A 14,895-nucleotide genomic window follows, 5' to 3' on the forward strand; every position below is an offset into this window, starting at 1 on the left:
TATAAACCTATAAAATGTGACTAAAGATATATATATATATATATATATATATATATATATATATATATATATATATATATATATATATATATATATATATATATATACATATACATATACACACACACACATATATATATACTTCGTCATTTTCAGTTAAATTCAGTTTGTGAATTTGAATGAATATTCATTTTGTGATTCTTTAAATTTCTTTCCTCATTAATTTCTATGCCTGTATTATTTATTTGATTTGATTTTATTTCTGTATTGTTTTACTTTCACGTTTTCTTTTCCCCAAATTATATATTTCTGTATTTTGTTTTCATCTGACATTTATTTATTTATTTAGACTGTCAATAAACACACCATTTAAAAATACTGTGACACTGTTTCTTTACTGTCACATTTATGTCTTCATTATTTCCAATCTTGCATTTTCTTCCTCTGTTTTTTCACATCTCCTTTTTACATATATGAATGCACATGAGCAGTCGGGTCTTCGGTTCTCTACAGTGGTCCTCTTCTGTAACAAGTTAATAACACTTTGTGAGCATATTGTCTTTCATTTTTTGTTTGTTTTCCCTTTTAATGGTCATTATGCACAGCACTTGGATTCATGATGTTGTTTTCTGTGGAGAGGCTTTATTACGTGTGTCCTGGACATTAAATTCTTTGAAATTAGTCTTTAAAAGTGACGGCACTCTGATCATTCAGTTTCACTTGATGAGAGCACAGATGTTTGGGGCAGAGCGTCCTCAGAGTCTCTCCATTATTTTATTTTATCTTATTTATCTTAATTGTGTATTTCTTCAGGAGTCTTGGTCGAAGGGTTTCGGTTGGTAATGCTTTCTCACAGAGCAGCATGAGTGACAGACGAAACCTCTCAGAATCGAATACCATCACCACACAATGTACAACAAAACTGTAGAACTGATTGGAAGGAACGCCGGAGGCGCCAGCAGCAGTCAGAGCTGCAGAGTCAAACCGCTGCAGCAGCATCGAGAGACGGGAGCTTTTCTCCAGATCCAGGTCAGTCTTCAGGATTACGTAAGAGCTGAGGAGGAGCTGAGGAGGAGCTGAGGAGGAGCTGAGGAGGAGCTGAGGAGGAGCTGAGGGGGAGCTGAGGGGGAGCTGAGGAGGAGCTGAGGAGGAGCTGAGGAGGAGCTGAGGAGGAGCTGAGGGGGAGCTGAGGGGGAGCTGAGGAGGAGCTGAGGAGGAGCTGAGGGGGAGCTGAGGAGGAGCTGAGGAGGAGCTGAGGAGGAGCTGAGGAGGAGCTGAGGGGGAGCTGAGGGGGAGCTGAGGGGGAGCTGAGGGGGAGCTGGGGGGGAGCGGAGGGGGAGCTGAGGAGGAGCTGGGGGGGAGCTGGGGGGGAGCTGAGGAGGAGCTGAGGAGGAGCTGAGGGGGAGCTGAGGGGGAGCTGAGGAGGAGCTGGGGGGGAGCTGAGGGGGAGCTGAGGGGGGCTGAGGGGGAGCTGAGGGGGAGCTGGGGGGGAGCTGAGGGGAGCTGGGGGGAGCTGAGGAGGAGCTGAGGAGGAGCTGAGGAGGAGCTGAGGGGGAGCTGAGGGGGAGCTGAGGAGGAGCTGAGGGGGAGCTGAGGGGGAGCTGAGGGGAGCTGAGGGGGAGCTGAGGGGGAGCTGAGGGGGAGCTGAGGGGGAGCTGGGGGGGAGCTGAGGAGGAGCTGAGGGGGAGCTGAGGAGGAGCTGAGGGGGAGCTGAGGGGGAGCTGAGGGGGAGCTGAGGGGAGCTGGGGGGGAGCTGAGGGGGAGCTGGGGGGGAGCTGAGGGGGGGCTGGGGGGGAGCTGAGGGGGAGCTGAGGGGGAGCTGAGGGGAGCTGGGGGGGAGCTGAGGAGGAGCTGAGGAGGAGCTGAGGAGGAGCTGAGGGGGAGCTGAGGAGGAGCTGAGGGGGAGCTGAGGGGGAGCTGAGGGGGAGCTGAGGAGGAGCTGAGGGAGCTGAGGGGAGCTGAGGGGGAGCTGAGGAGGAGCTGGGGGGGAGCTGGGGGGGAGCTGAGGAGGAGCTGAGGAGGAGCTGAGGGGGAGCTGAGGAGGAGCTGAGGAGGAGCTGAGGGGGAGCTGAGGAGGAGCTGGGGGGGAGCTGAGGGGAGCTGAGGAGGAGCTGGGGGGGAGCTGAGGGGGAGCTGAGGGGGAGCTGAGGAGGAGCTGGGGGGAGCTGGGGGGGAGCTGAGGAGGAGCTGAGGAGGAGCTGAGGGGGAGCTGAGGAGGAGCTGGGGGGGAGCTGAGGAGGAGCTGAGGAGGAGCTGAGGGGGAGCTGAGGAGGAGCTGAGGGGGAGCTGAGGAGGAGCTGAGGAGGAGCTGAGGGGGAGCTGAGGAGGAGCTGAGGAGGAGCTGAGGGGGAGCTGAGGAGGAGCTGGGGGGGAGCTGAGGAGGAGCTGAGGAGGAGCTGAGGGGGAGCTGAGGAGGAGCTGGGGGGGAGCTGAGGAGGAGCTGAGGGGGAGCTGAGGAGGAGCTGAGGAGGAGCTGAGGGGGAGCTGAGGAGGAGCTGGGGGGGAGCTGAGGGGGAGCTGAGGAGGAGCTGAGGGGGAGCTGAGGAGGAGCTGAGGAGGAGCTGAGGAGGAGCTGAGGAGGAGCTGAGGGGGAGCTGAGGGGGAGCTGAGGGGGAGCTGAGGAGGAGCTGAGGGGAGCTGAGGGGGAGCTGAGGAGGAGCTGGGGGGGAGCTGGGGGGGAGCTGAGGAGGAGCTGAGGAGGAGCTGAGGGGGAGCTGAGGGGGAGCTGAGGAGGAGCTGGGGGGGAGCTGGGGGGGAGCTGAGGGGAGCTGAGGGGGAGCTGAGGGGGAGCTGGGGGGGAGCTGAGGGGAGCTGGGGGGGAGCTGAGGAGGAGCTGAGGAGGAGCTGAGGAGGAGCTGAGGGGGAGCTGAGGGGAGCTGAGGAGGAGCTGAGGGGGAGCTGAGGGGGAGCTGAGGGGGAGCTGAGGGGGAGCTGGGGGGGAGCTGAGGAGGAGCTGAGGGGGAGCTGAGGAGGAGCTGAGGGGGAGCTGAGGGGGAGCTGAGGGGGGGCTGAGGGGGGCTGGGGGGGAGCTGAGGGGGAGCTGGGGGGGAGCTGAGGGGAGCTGGGGGGGAGCTGAGGAGGAGCTGAGGGGGAGCTGAGGGGAGCTGGGGGGGAGCTGAGGAGGAGCTGAGGAGGAGCTGAGGAGGAGCTGAGGGGGAGCTGAGGAGGAGCTGAGGGGGAGCTGAGGGGGAGCTGAGGAGGAGCTGAGGAGGAGCTGAGGGGAGCTGAGGGGGAGCTGAGGAGGAGCTGAGGGGAGCTGAGGGGGAGCTGAGGGGAGCTGAGGGGAGCTGAGGGGGAGCTGAGGAGGAGCTGGGGGGGAGCTGGGGGGGAGCTGGGGGGAGCTGAGGAGGAGCTGAGGGGGAGCTGAGGAGGAGCTGAGGAGGAGCTGAGGGGGAGCTGAGGGGGAGCTGAGGGGGAGCTGAGGAGGAGCTGAGGGGAGCTGAAGGGGAGCTGAGGGGAGCTGAGGGGAGCTGAGGGGGAGCTGAGGAGGAGCTGGGGGGGAGCTGGGGGGGAGCTGAGGGGGAGCTGAGGAGGAGCTGAGGAGGAGCTGAGGGGGAGCTGAGGAGGAGCTGAGGGGGAGCTGAGGAGGAGCTGAGGGGAGCTGAGGGGGAGCTGAGGGGAGCTGAGGGGAGCTGAGGGGGAGCTGAGGGGAGCTGAGGGGAGCTGAGGGGGAGCTGAGGAGGAGCTGGGGGGGAGCTGGGGGGGAGCTGAGGAGGAGCTGAGGAGGAGCTGAGGGGGAGCTGAGGAGGAGCTGAGGAGGAGCTGAGGGGGAGCTGAGGAGGAGCTGGGGGGGAGCTGAGGGGGAGCTGAGGAGGAGCTGGGGGGGAGCTGAGGGGGAGCTGAGGGGGAGCTGAGGAGGAGCTGGGGGGGAGCTGAGGAGGAGCTGAGGAGGAGCTGAGGGGGAGCTGAGGAGGAGCTGGGGGGGAGCTGGGGGGGAGCTGAGGGGAGCTGAGGGGGGGCTGAGGGGGAGCTGAGGAGGAGCTGGGGGGGAGCTGGGGGGGAGCTGAGGGGAGCTGAGGGGGAGCTGAGGGGGAGCTGGGGGGGAGCTGAGGGGAGCTGGGGGGGAGCTGAGGGGGAGCTGAGGGGGAGCTGGGGGGGAGCTGGGGGGGAGCTGGGGGGGAGCTGAGGGGGAGCTGGGGGGGAGCTGAGGGGAGCTGGGGGGGAGCTGAGGAGGAGCTGAGGGGGAGCTGAGGAGGAGCTGAGGAGGAGCTGAGGGGGAGCTGGGGGGGAGCTGAGGAGGAGCTGGGGGGGAGCTGAGGAGGAGCTGAGGGGAGCTGGGGGGGAGCTGAGGGGGAGCTGGGGGGGAGCTGAGGGGGGCTGGGGGGGAGCTGAGGAGGAGCTGAGGGGGAGCTGAGGGGGAGCTGAGGAGGAGCTGAGGGGGAGCTGAGGAGGAGCTGGGGGGGAGCTGAGGAGGAGCTGAGGAGGAGCTGAGGGGGAGCTGAGGAGGAGCTGGGGGGGAGCTGAGGAGGAGCTGAGAGGCAGCTGAGGGGGAGCTGAGGGGAGCTGAGGGGGAGCTGGGGGGGAGCTGAGGAGGAGCTGAGGAGGAGCTGAGGGGGAGCTGGGGGGAGCTGAGGAGGAGCTGAGGAGGTCACATGACCGAGTCTGGACACATCCTGCTCCACATCTCCTCATCTGACACAGATACTCTGTCCTGGCTGTGTGAGGGGGAGACTGCCCCCTGTTGGTACAAATACAGAAGAGACAATCTGCAGGAAATGGAAGATCTACAGCAGGGGTCGGCAACCTTTTTGTCATGGAGTGCCAGTTTAAAATGTTCTCATCAGTGTGTGTGCCATTATCAACTAAAACGCAAGTGAACACAAAATACAAAAAGATTTCCAACATACCTGGAAATGTATTCCATTCAGATAAAGCAGATACAAACATATCTGTAAAGATATTTTTTCTGTTACTCCAAAAAGTGCTTTCATAAACTTTGTGTTTTGTGCTCTGCATGCTCATGTTTCGAATTAACTGGTGCCCGTGTTAACTTGTGACCAATAGATGACTGAGACTTGAAGTCGATCCAGCGAACGTCGGTTTTCTACAGTTACAGTGAATGTATCAGTTTAAAGTCTTTTATGAGTCTTACTTTAACAGCTGCTGTTATCAGCATGTGTTTACACAGAAGTCCGCCGTCACTCGTTAACACGGGAACCAGTTAATCCATAACACCGGCGGGGCGATCGCTCGTTTTTTGCTATGGAGCTCTTTAAACAACTCGCTGTAGCGCGATTTGCTTCCATTTCTTCTCTCCAGTGTTTTTTCTCTCGGGGTTTTTATTAAAAAAATGTTTTCCTGCTTGTTTTTGACAGTCCTGTTTCCTGTTTACTGCGCACGTCGTCACGTCACTACGTACGGGGGCGCGCATGCGGAACAAATAATCCCCCGTTTTTTTCGCTCCGCTGTCAGGCAGCTTTTATATGAGACGCGGAGCGGGTTATCGATCGGTCTACACCACTTCGTACAATCGGCTCCGAAATACAATCCGCTCAGAGCGAAGCAGATCCACTCGGACGTCCACATGACACATCCGCTCTGCCTTATAAGCCATTATATGGGTGGCATGTAAACGTGCCCAGTGTTGGTGGCACGCGTGCCAAGGGTTGCCGACCCCTGCTCTACAGTGTGAAGAGTAGCAGGGGGAAGCTGCTGATCGTCTTTAAATCAGTGCATCAGCAGCTTTTATGCTTCTGTATTAGATTCTTGAAGACTTTTTCACAAGGTTGTTTTTATGAAGGGATGCTTTTTTTTATCTTCATTCACAAAACAACCCACAAACGGAGAATACTGCCCCTGCGGAATTACAACCACCTCTCTGTCTATGATTAATGTGTTGAAATAAATGAATCACTTCACTTACTTGAGTGGAAACCTGAGTTTTACTGCTGCTTCTCTGTGTGACTCCTGCAGCTTTCAGCAGAAAACTTCACACACTCTCACACAATGGCCTTAATTAACCTTTACGTTACTAGAAACATGTTTCTGGACTGCAGCAGAAATCCAGAGGAGACTCGCGCATGCGCAGGGAGAACGTGCAAACTTCACAAGCTAAACACGTGACGTCTCGTGCAGAGGAAAGTGCAGGACAGCGGAGTGACACAGCACTCCTACCCTGGTGTGACTGGAGCATCTGCGCTCTGCTGCCCTCCTGTGGTCAAAAGGCGGAATTACCACTGCTCCTCGACCCTCGCCTCCAGCAGGGGTCCCTGCCGTTTCTCCCCGGAGCCCCTCGTGCTGATGTCTCAGAAAAGTGGAGTTTGGTGTTTTGAGCAATATTTGACTCTGTCATGTGAACTCTGGCCTTAGGAAACGTGTTTCTGACGGTCGACGGGGATGACTGTTCCAGACATGCTGTAATTAGTTTGAGTAATTTGTTTAGGAGGATATTCGCCCCTTAAGAAATCAGAAAACTGTCAGAATGAGGATAAACAGAGACAACAGCAGACTCTGCTCACAGGAAGAGTCTGATAAACATAGATTCCTTCTCATTTCAGGCGCGCAGTGCGCTCACTCTCCTGCTGGACTGAACAGTTCAGGATCAGGACTTGTTGCTGTTATTATGCATGTATTTTGTAAGTATTAAAAAGTTCTAAATAATTTTGGGGAAAAAAATATGGAAATTGTCAAATTATTTATGAATCTCTATTTACGCTCTAATGATTTTCAAAATAAGATCATTTTATGATCGACCTTTAATTGTATGTAGGACATGATTTAAGGATTTTATCATAAAGCGTTTGTACAACACTGACAATCTGTGAGAATTCCAGTTATTTTCCTGCAGGAACAGTTTTCCTGAAAATACCAGTTTTGTTTATTTTGGACATGATTCAGAATTTGACGTCTGAAGAAAATTGGCCTATAAATAATTTTTGAATATATGAATAAAACCTCTTCCAGGTCATTTAATACTGTATTTTATCTTATTATCTTATTAGATCATTTCATGTGTAACATGCATTTGATACATATGCGTATGTATGTATATATATATATATATATATATATATATATATATATATATATATATATATATATATATATATATATATATGTATATGTGTGTGTGTGTGTGTGTGTGTGTGTGTGTGTGTGTGTGTGTTATATGTGTGTGTGTGTGTGTGTGTGTATATATATATATATATATATATATGTAGTACAATATGATACAGCTTTATAAAAATATTTTTATAATAATATGTTGTTGATTTGGGAACTTGAAAGATTATGATCAGCTTTGTAATTTACCCTGAAGGCACTGGTTGAGCTCCAGCTCTGAGAGCCTGAGCACTTCTGGATGAGACATCGGTGGGACGTCCCCCGTTACTCCATCCGTCCTCGAGTGTCTCGTCCTTCCCTCCCGGCTACAGTGTGCTCATGCAGAGCGCCGAGAGAAGCATGCGTTCCCTCACTTTCCTGGTATGAGCCGGGCCGTTCCTCGCTTCCCGAGCCAAGATGCTGCTGGAGGGCCTTGGGATTAATTCTTCTGTCCTCACTCTCTGCAGAGTGGCTGTCTGCTGTTCCTGTACCTGTCCAGGCCCGCTGCTGGAATCAGAGCATAGCAGTGCAGATTTCCCATCTATATCCCGCATCTCTACATTTCGGTGCATTTAGTTATCAGCTATAGTGCTTTATCATTTAATAAATAAAGCCTGTTTTTGGTGCATTGAGTTCATATTTTTAGTTTTAACAGCTTAGTTGGTGGGAAGGACCATCCATATATACTCAGACTCGTGCTCATCCTTTAAAAGAAAGTGGTGTCAGTGCATCCGTAGATGAAATGATACAGCAGTGGTGCTCAACAAACTATTGTCAAGCTTTCAAAAGAATCACTTTATTTCTAATAGCTGCCACAACATCTACACCTGGGGAGGCTTCACATACATTCAAATGATACATGCTGGTGTACAAAAAGACACATCTTTGATATCAAACACATCAAAAGCTTTAAAGGGGCTGTATCATGTAAAATTCACTTTTTGTATGTTTTAACCTTGTTATATAGTCATGTACTCATCAAAAACACCCCCGAAAGCGTTTGTTTCCTTCGTGCCTGTGTGTTTGAGCTTTCCTGGTGTTTCTGCTGCTCAGAGAGGCAGCCCCTCCCACCGTGAAAACGCTCTGTTAACCCATAGTGACGTCGAAAAGACGTTTTCGCGTGTCTTTGTGTGTAGAGAAGCTAGAGCTAAAGAGCTAAAGCTAAACCTTAGAGACGCTAACGCATGACATATTTGTTTTGAAGCTCTGATTGGTTGAAGTTCGCTGTCAGTCAAAGTCCACAGGGGGAGAGGCGGGATTTTCAGTGAAACAGAGCGTTTTCTCTTCCGGGTTTCAGAATTAGCCCAGAAAATCTTTTATTTCACACAAAATGAGTTTTCCTTAGCACCAAAAATAAACTATTACCATGTTAATGCCATTTCTAGGGTTTGGACTTGCTAAAAAAGCAGGATACAGCCCCTTTAAAGCAGCATTTTCACGCTAAAGCTCATGGAAATCAACCCAATCTGGGAACTGTCTGACTTTAGACAGAGTGATTCTGACTTTGACTCAATCTGAAAACTGGAATCAAAAGAAGAAAAGTATGAAGAGAGGACATCTCCAGATCCACTGGCCATCAGAAGTCAGACTCCTCTGCCCTCAGACGAGGAGACGCCGGAAGATGGAGCTCACATGCTGACACATTCCTGTAAAAAAACAATGAAAGAGAAAGAAAATCATGACTTTAAATCACCCAAAACTGGAATAAACATCAATAATTAGGAAAAATGCTAAAGGGAACTTTTAAAAAAAAAAGGTCCATTATTTCAGACTCCGCCTCTGAAGGGAATCATAATTAGAATTGCTGAACCAGAAGAACGGACCGGATAGCTCTGAGTCTTCTGGGGGAGTTGATGTTGAATCCAGTCAGTATCAGTACCTTTGTTCTGACATGAGAAGCAGCCGTTTTCACCTTCCCTCCGCTTTTCTCTCAACCCTCAGCAGCTGCAGTCACCCTTTCCTTGATTTTCCTCAAATCGACCACAACTCCAATCAGATCGTCCATCTTAGGACTGAGTCGGCCAAAACGGTCCGCCTCAGATTCTGGCGGGTCAGACAGTGTGAGGTTTGGGTTTCTTTTTTAATTTCATTGCTGATTTTTGTTTGTTGCCAGGTATTGGTTGGTAATTGTTGGCCGGTGGCTTTAGGGGCTCTGGGTTTTGGTTTTCGGCTGTTGCTTGTTCGTTTACGGTTGTTGGTTTTTGGGTTGTGGTTCTGAGTTGTCGGCTGTTCATTTCTGGATTTTCATTTCGCCTTTATCTTTTCAGGTAAGCAGGTCTTCAGACACGCCTCGACATGCTTCCACAGAACACCGCGACGCTGTGCGACGTGTCTTCTTATCAGCTTACAGATTGAATAATGACCCATCGGTCGAACAGAGACAGACAGGTCATATTTCAGTTCAGAGCAGCTGTCAGGATATGAAGGTTAGACAACCAGCACCCCAGTGAAGCGTCTTTAAAGACTTCCTGGATCCTGCGGTGTGGTATTAACCTGTGCGAGTTTAAACCTGTCAGTGAAAGGGAAGTTCCTCTGGATGTGACTCCGATCGTCATTTTCTGGGTCCATGTTGTTAAAGCCCATCTGTTATTTTCTGGAATGCGTTTCGAACACCGAATTGCTCGAGCCGACGGAGTCCGTGTGAACGTTTGAGCTGAAAACTCACCTAAACCGACTCCTCGGTGACGAGAACAGATTCTGCTTCGTCGTCGCTGAGCCCCAAAACGATGCGCCGCGACCCTTCGGGGTTTCTCGACGCACACACGTACAGGTGGGGCTCCGCGACGGACCGCAGGCGGTACGGTTCCCCGCTGCCCTCGCTCACCCTCTCGAACCAGACACTGTCCCTGTCAGTGTGGGTGCCCTGCTCCAGCTGTGGAAGCACACACACACACACACACGCACACACACACACACACACACACACACACACACACACACACACACACACACACACACACACACACACACTGTGAGTCCGTGGTGTCTCCCAGTGGAACCTGACTTCGCTCAGCTAAACCTAAATCAAGAGCATTTTCACCAGTCCGATTGGCAGATTGTTAATTTAAGGTACTTTTATCTTGAAATGAGTGAAAAATTCTGCCAGTAGACTACGTGACGCCCATCTTGATTAAAGCTACATTGTCTTAAAACAATTCCCTTTACTATTATTTTAATATACTTTTTAAGTTGCGTAATCTGAAGTCAAGTGGAGACATTTCCACTAAAAACAACTTTAACAAACTTAGTAAAATATTGGGTTTCTGTGGTGAGTACTAATTTAAATCTATATTAGACTTACATTGAATTCTAAAATATGTGCTCTGATTAGATGAATCAAGTTTTTAGACCTACTTATTACATTTTTAACATGATTTGTTTTTCTGTTCAAATGAAGAACTCATGCTAGAAAAGTCGGGGGTAAATCCTCAACTTCAACACTCGTGCACAGCCTTGTGCACTCATGTCTTTTCATTCTGCTGAAAAACTCACTCATAACGTGTCCTCGTGTCGATTTTCTTTACCTTCAGGTTGTTTCCATCCGCCATCAGGGAATAAGAGCTTTCTTCATAAGAGAAGCAGAAAGCCAGGATGTTGCTGTTTTCAGGCTTCTCGGAGATCTCCACCAACGTCCCTAGGGGAAATCAATCGTTAACTCTTCTGTGAGAATCAGCCACTCCTGAAAACACAATTCACTGTTGTATTGGAGATACGTTCTGCTGCTGGGCTTCCAAGTAGCGAACCGATAGGACACTGCTGGTTTTGTTGAGGAAATAAAACTTAATCAACTTAAATATCGGCAACTTGATTTATCAGCTGTAAACCAGCGGCGTCACATCCTGGTCATGCAGGGTTTTCAGGTAAGAACAGAAACTGTAGTCGCATTTTGAGTGTCCGTTTACATGACAACTGTGCTTGGAGATACTAAAAACATTTAAATGTCTCTGCGTCTGCTCATGATCAGTGTTCACAGATCACAGATCAGTGTTTGTCTTCAGCGTGTCATGACTCCCAGTCCACATTCTCCTGGTCCTGGTCCTGGTCCACATTCTTTTTTCAAAAACGATGCATTTTCACTTGAAACATTGTGCATATGGGATGTCAGTCACATACAGTCTACTCTGATTGTGTGTGGTCCCATACAAAAAGAGCAAAGCAATAAAAAGAAAAGAGAAAAACAAGACCATCTGAAATCACTGGTGACGGGAAACAGCCGGACGAAGCTCACCTTGCTTCTGACGATCAACACAACACAGCTGCAGCTTTTCTCCAAACCAGCGAACGGTCACAAGCTTCACTGCCTTCGTGCCTGTGAAGACAGAGACGTGCATTACACGTGTTTAGTTTTGTCGTGCAGCACGGCCCACCGTCCTGCCCGTGGCCGCAGTGTGTGGCGCTTCACATTCTCCTCCCGGAGCGCCGACAGACAGTGCACTGCTTCCCTTCTTTTTTTTTTAAAATGCATACTGACACTGTTATTTTAGATTTGAATGTTTTTACTGTTTCTTCATTTTTGATTGTTTGATTGTTGAACTGTGGAAAATGCATGTCTTTGCCCAGTGGTTCTGAACTTGTGTGAACCTTTATGTTTGATTTCAAGGGGGTGAAATTCCCCCAGGTGGCATTAATTTGACCCCCGCTGTCCTGCCTCACCTGTTTCGACCATCAGCTGAAGACGAGTCATGTTGTGCTCTCAGCAGCGTCCTGAAATGACAGAAAAGAAAAGCATCGGTTATCAGCTGCATTTCACTGTCATTTGCGGGATAATTTTGTCTTTTTAAAGTTAGGAAACAACAAACTCAGCAGGGATGCAACGATACCGGCGCCGGGTCTGACACTGCACGGAGTTCTCATATTCGTAAAAGATCCCCGCCCCGGGTATGCAGTGGGGTAAATCCAAAAAAAGGAACATCATTTCCAATCATAATTCAAGATGGAATCATAATTCTAAGTATGAACCAAAAAAAAAAGCAAGATCCACAATAAACACAGCCTGTGACATGGCTGGGTGAGGGGGGGAGGGACATCTCCCACTGTGGAGATATCTTTTAATGGACTAAGCTTGCCTGGCAATTTTCTGGGAATTTTCTGGAAAGAACTCCAGTTAGTGCAAAGTTTGCAACTCAATCAAGACTGCACTGTCTTTCAAGGCTGTTTCCTCTTTCCTCCAAACTGCTCAGCACCTGCTTTGGGCTCCTAGGATTTTGGAAGTGTAAAAATTTTTTCCTCTGTCTGTCTCAGACTGATTTGTTCATACAGATTCCTGTGCTCTGAATAAATAAATAAATAAATAAATAATAAAAGTCAGTATACTTTTTCATTTCTACTTTCTTTCTGAGTCCCAGATAAAACAGCAATAAGCCACAGACTATATCACAACATCTTGAAGTGAAAATTAGGTCACGATGCTCTCTGATGGACCTGCTCTCCATCAAGACGGACGCAGCTACCTGAAAAATGGACCTTCTTCCTGTCTGTCGTTGCAGGTTTGATCACGGACCACAGCTGGTTTCGTCAGGACTTTTGTTTTTTGTCTTTTCGCTCAGTGGGTGCGTCAGGGCCAGAATCTGGTGGAGTCATCTTAGCAGAAGTCCAGCAAAAACAAACAGCTGTTCCCCAAGTGAGCACAAGAATTTATCTCAATGAGGCGAAGGAAAGAAACTAAGATAAAAAAACTCAACAGGAAAATCATCCATCCATCCATCTTCCACTGCTTATCCGGGGCAGGGTCGCGGGGGCAGCAGTCTCAGCAGGGATGCCAAGACTTCCTGTCTCCAGACACTTCCTCCAGCTCCTCTGGGAGGATCCCAAGGCGTTCCCAGTCCAGCCGCGAGACATAGTCTCTCCAGCATGTCCTGGGTCTTTTCCGGGGTCTCCTCCCAGTGGGACATACCTGGAACACCTCCCTAGGGAGGCGTCCAGGAGGCATCCTAACCAGATGCCCGAGCCTCCTCAGCTGCTCCTCTCGATGTGGAGGAGTAGCGGCTCTACTCCGAGCTCCTCCGTAGTGACGTAGCTCCTCCCCCTGTCTCTAAGGGAGTCCAGCCACCCTACGGAGGAAGCTCATTTCAGCCGCTTGTATCTGGGATCTTGTCCTTTCGCTCATGACCCAAAGTTCATGACCCTAGGTGAGGGTGGGAATGTAGACTGACCGGTAAATCGAGAGCTTCGCCTTTCGGCTCAGCTCCTTCTTCACCACGACGGACCGATACAACGACCGCATCACTGCAGCCACTGCACCGATCCACCTGTCAGTCTCATGCTCCATCCGTCCCTCACTGTGAACAAGACCCCAAGATACTTAAACTCCTCCACCTGGGCCAGAGTCTCTCCACCGACCTGGAGGGGGCAAGCCACCTTCCTCCGGTCGAGGACCATGGCCTCAGATTTGGAGGTGCTGATCCTCATCCCTGTCGTTTCACACTCGGCTGTGAACCGCCCCAGTGCATGCTGCAGGTCTGGGTTCGATGAAGCCAACAGAACAACACCATCTGCAAAAAGCAGAGGTGAAATCCTGTGGTTCCCGAACCGGACCCCCTCCGGCCCCTGGCTGCACCTAGAAATTCTGTCCATAAAGATTATGAACAGATCCGGTGACAAAGTTCAGCCCTGCCAGAGTCCAACATGCACCGGGAACAGGTCCAACTTACTGCCGGCAATGTGGACCAGACTCCTACTCCGGTCATACAGAGACCAGACGGCCCTTAACAAGGGGCCCCGGACTCCGTATTCCCGGAGCACCCCCTACAAGACACCACGAGGGACGCGGTCGAATGCCTTCTCCAAATCCACAAAACACATGTGGACTGGTTGGGCAAACTCCCACGAGCCCTCGAGCACCCTATGGACGGTGTAGAGCTGGTTCACTGTTCCACGATTAGGATGAAAACCGCATTGTTCCTCCTGAATCCGAGGTTCGACTATCGGTCGGATCCTCCTCTCCAGTACCCTGGCATAGACTTTCCCGGAGAGGCTGAGGAGTGTGATCCCCCTATAGTTAGAGCACACCCTCCGGTCCCCCTTTTTAAACAGGGGAACCACCCCGGTCTGCCAATCCAGAGGCACTGTCCCTGACCGCCACGCGATGTTGCAGAGACATGTCAACCAAGACAGTCCCTGCACATCCAGAGACTTAAGGTACTCAGGGCGGATCTCGTCCACCCCCAGTGCCTTGCCACCGAGGAGCTTACCGACCACCTCGGTGACTGTGGCTTGGGTGATGGACGAGTCCACCTCTGAGACCTCAGTCCACCTCTGAGACCTCAGCCTCTGCTTCCTCTACGGAAGACGTGGTGACAGGATTGAGGAGGTTCTCGAAGTATTCCTTCCACCGTCCAACAGTATCCCCAGTTGAGGTCAGCAGCTCCCCACCTCCACTGTAAACAGTTTTGGCGGATACCTGCTTTCCCCTCCTGAGGCACCGGACGGTTTGCCAGAATTTCTTCGAGGCCGACCGGTAGTCCTCCTCCATGACCTCCTGAACTCCTCCCAGACCCGAGTTTTTGCCTCCACAACCACTCGGGCTGCAGTTCGCTTGGCCTGCCGGTACTTCGGTGCTTCGGGAGTCTCATGAGCCAGCAAGCCTTGATAGGACTCCTTCTTCAGCTTGACGGCAGCCCTTACTTCCGGTGTCCACCACCGGGTTCAGGGGTTGCCGCCACGACAGGCACCGGAGACCTTACGACCACAGCTCCGGGCAGCTGCTTCGACAGTGGAGGTGGAGAACATGGTCCACTGGACTCAATGTCTCCAACCTCCCTCGGGACATGAGAGAAGCTCTCCCGGAGGTGGGAGTTGAAAACCATGCTGAACAGGAAAAACAGTCAAAGGATTTGTTGGTTGAGTTAGCTGGAC

This window comes from Salarias fasciatus, chromosome 12, assembly GCF_902148845.1.
Source record: "Salarias fasciatus chromosome 12, fSalaFa1.1, whole genome shotgun sequence".
Classification (NCBI taxonomy): Eukaryota; Metazoa; Chordata; class Actinopteri; order Blenniiformes; family Blenniidae; genus Salarias; species Salarias fasciatus.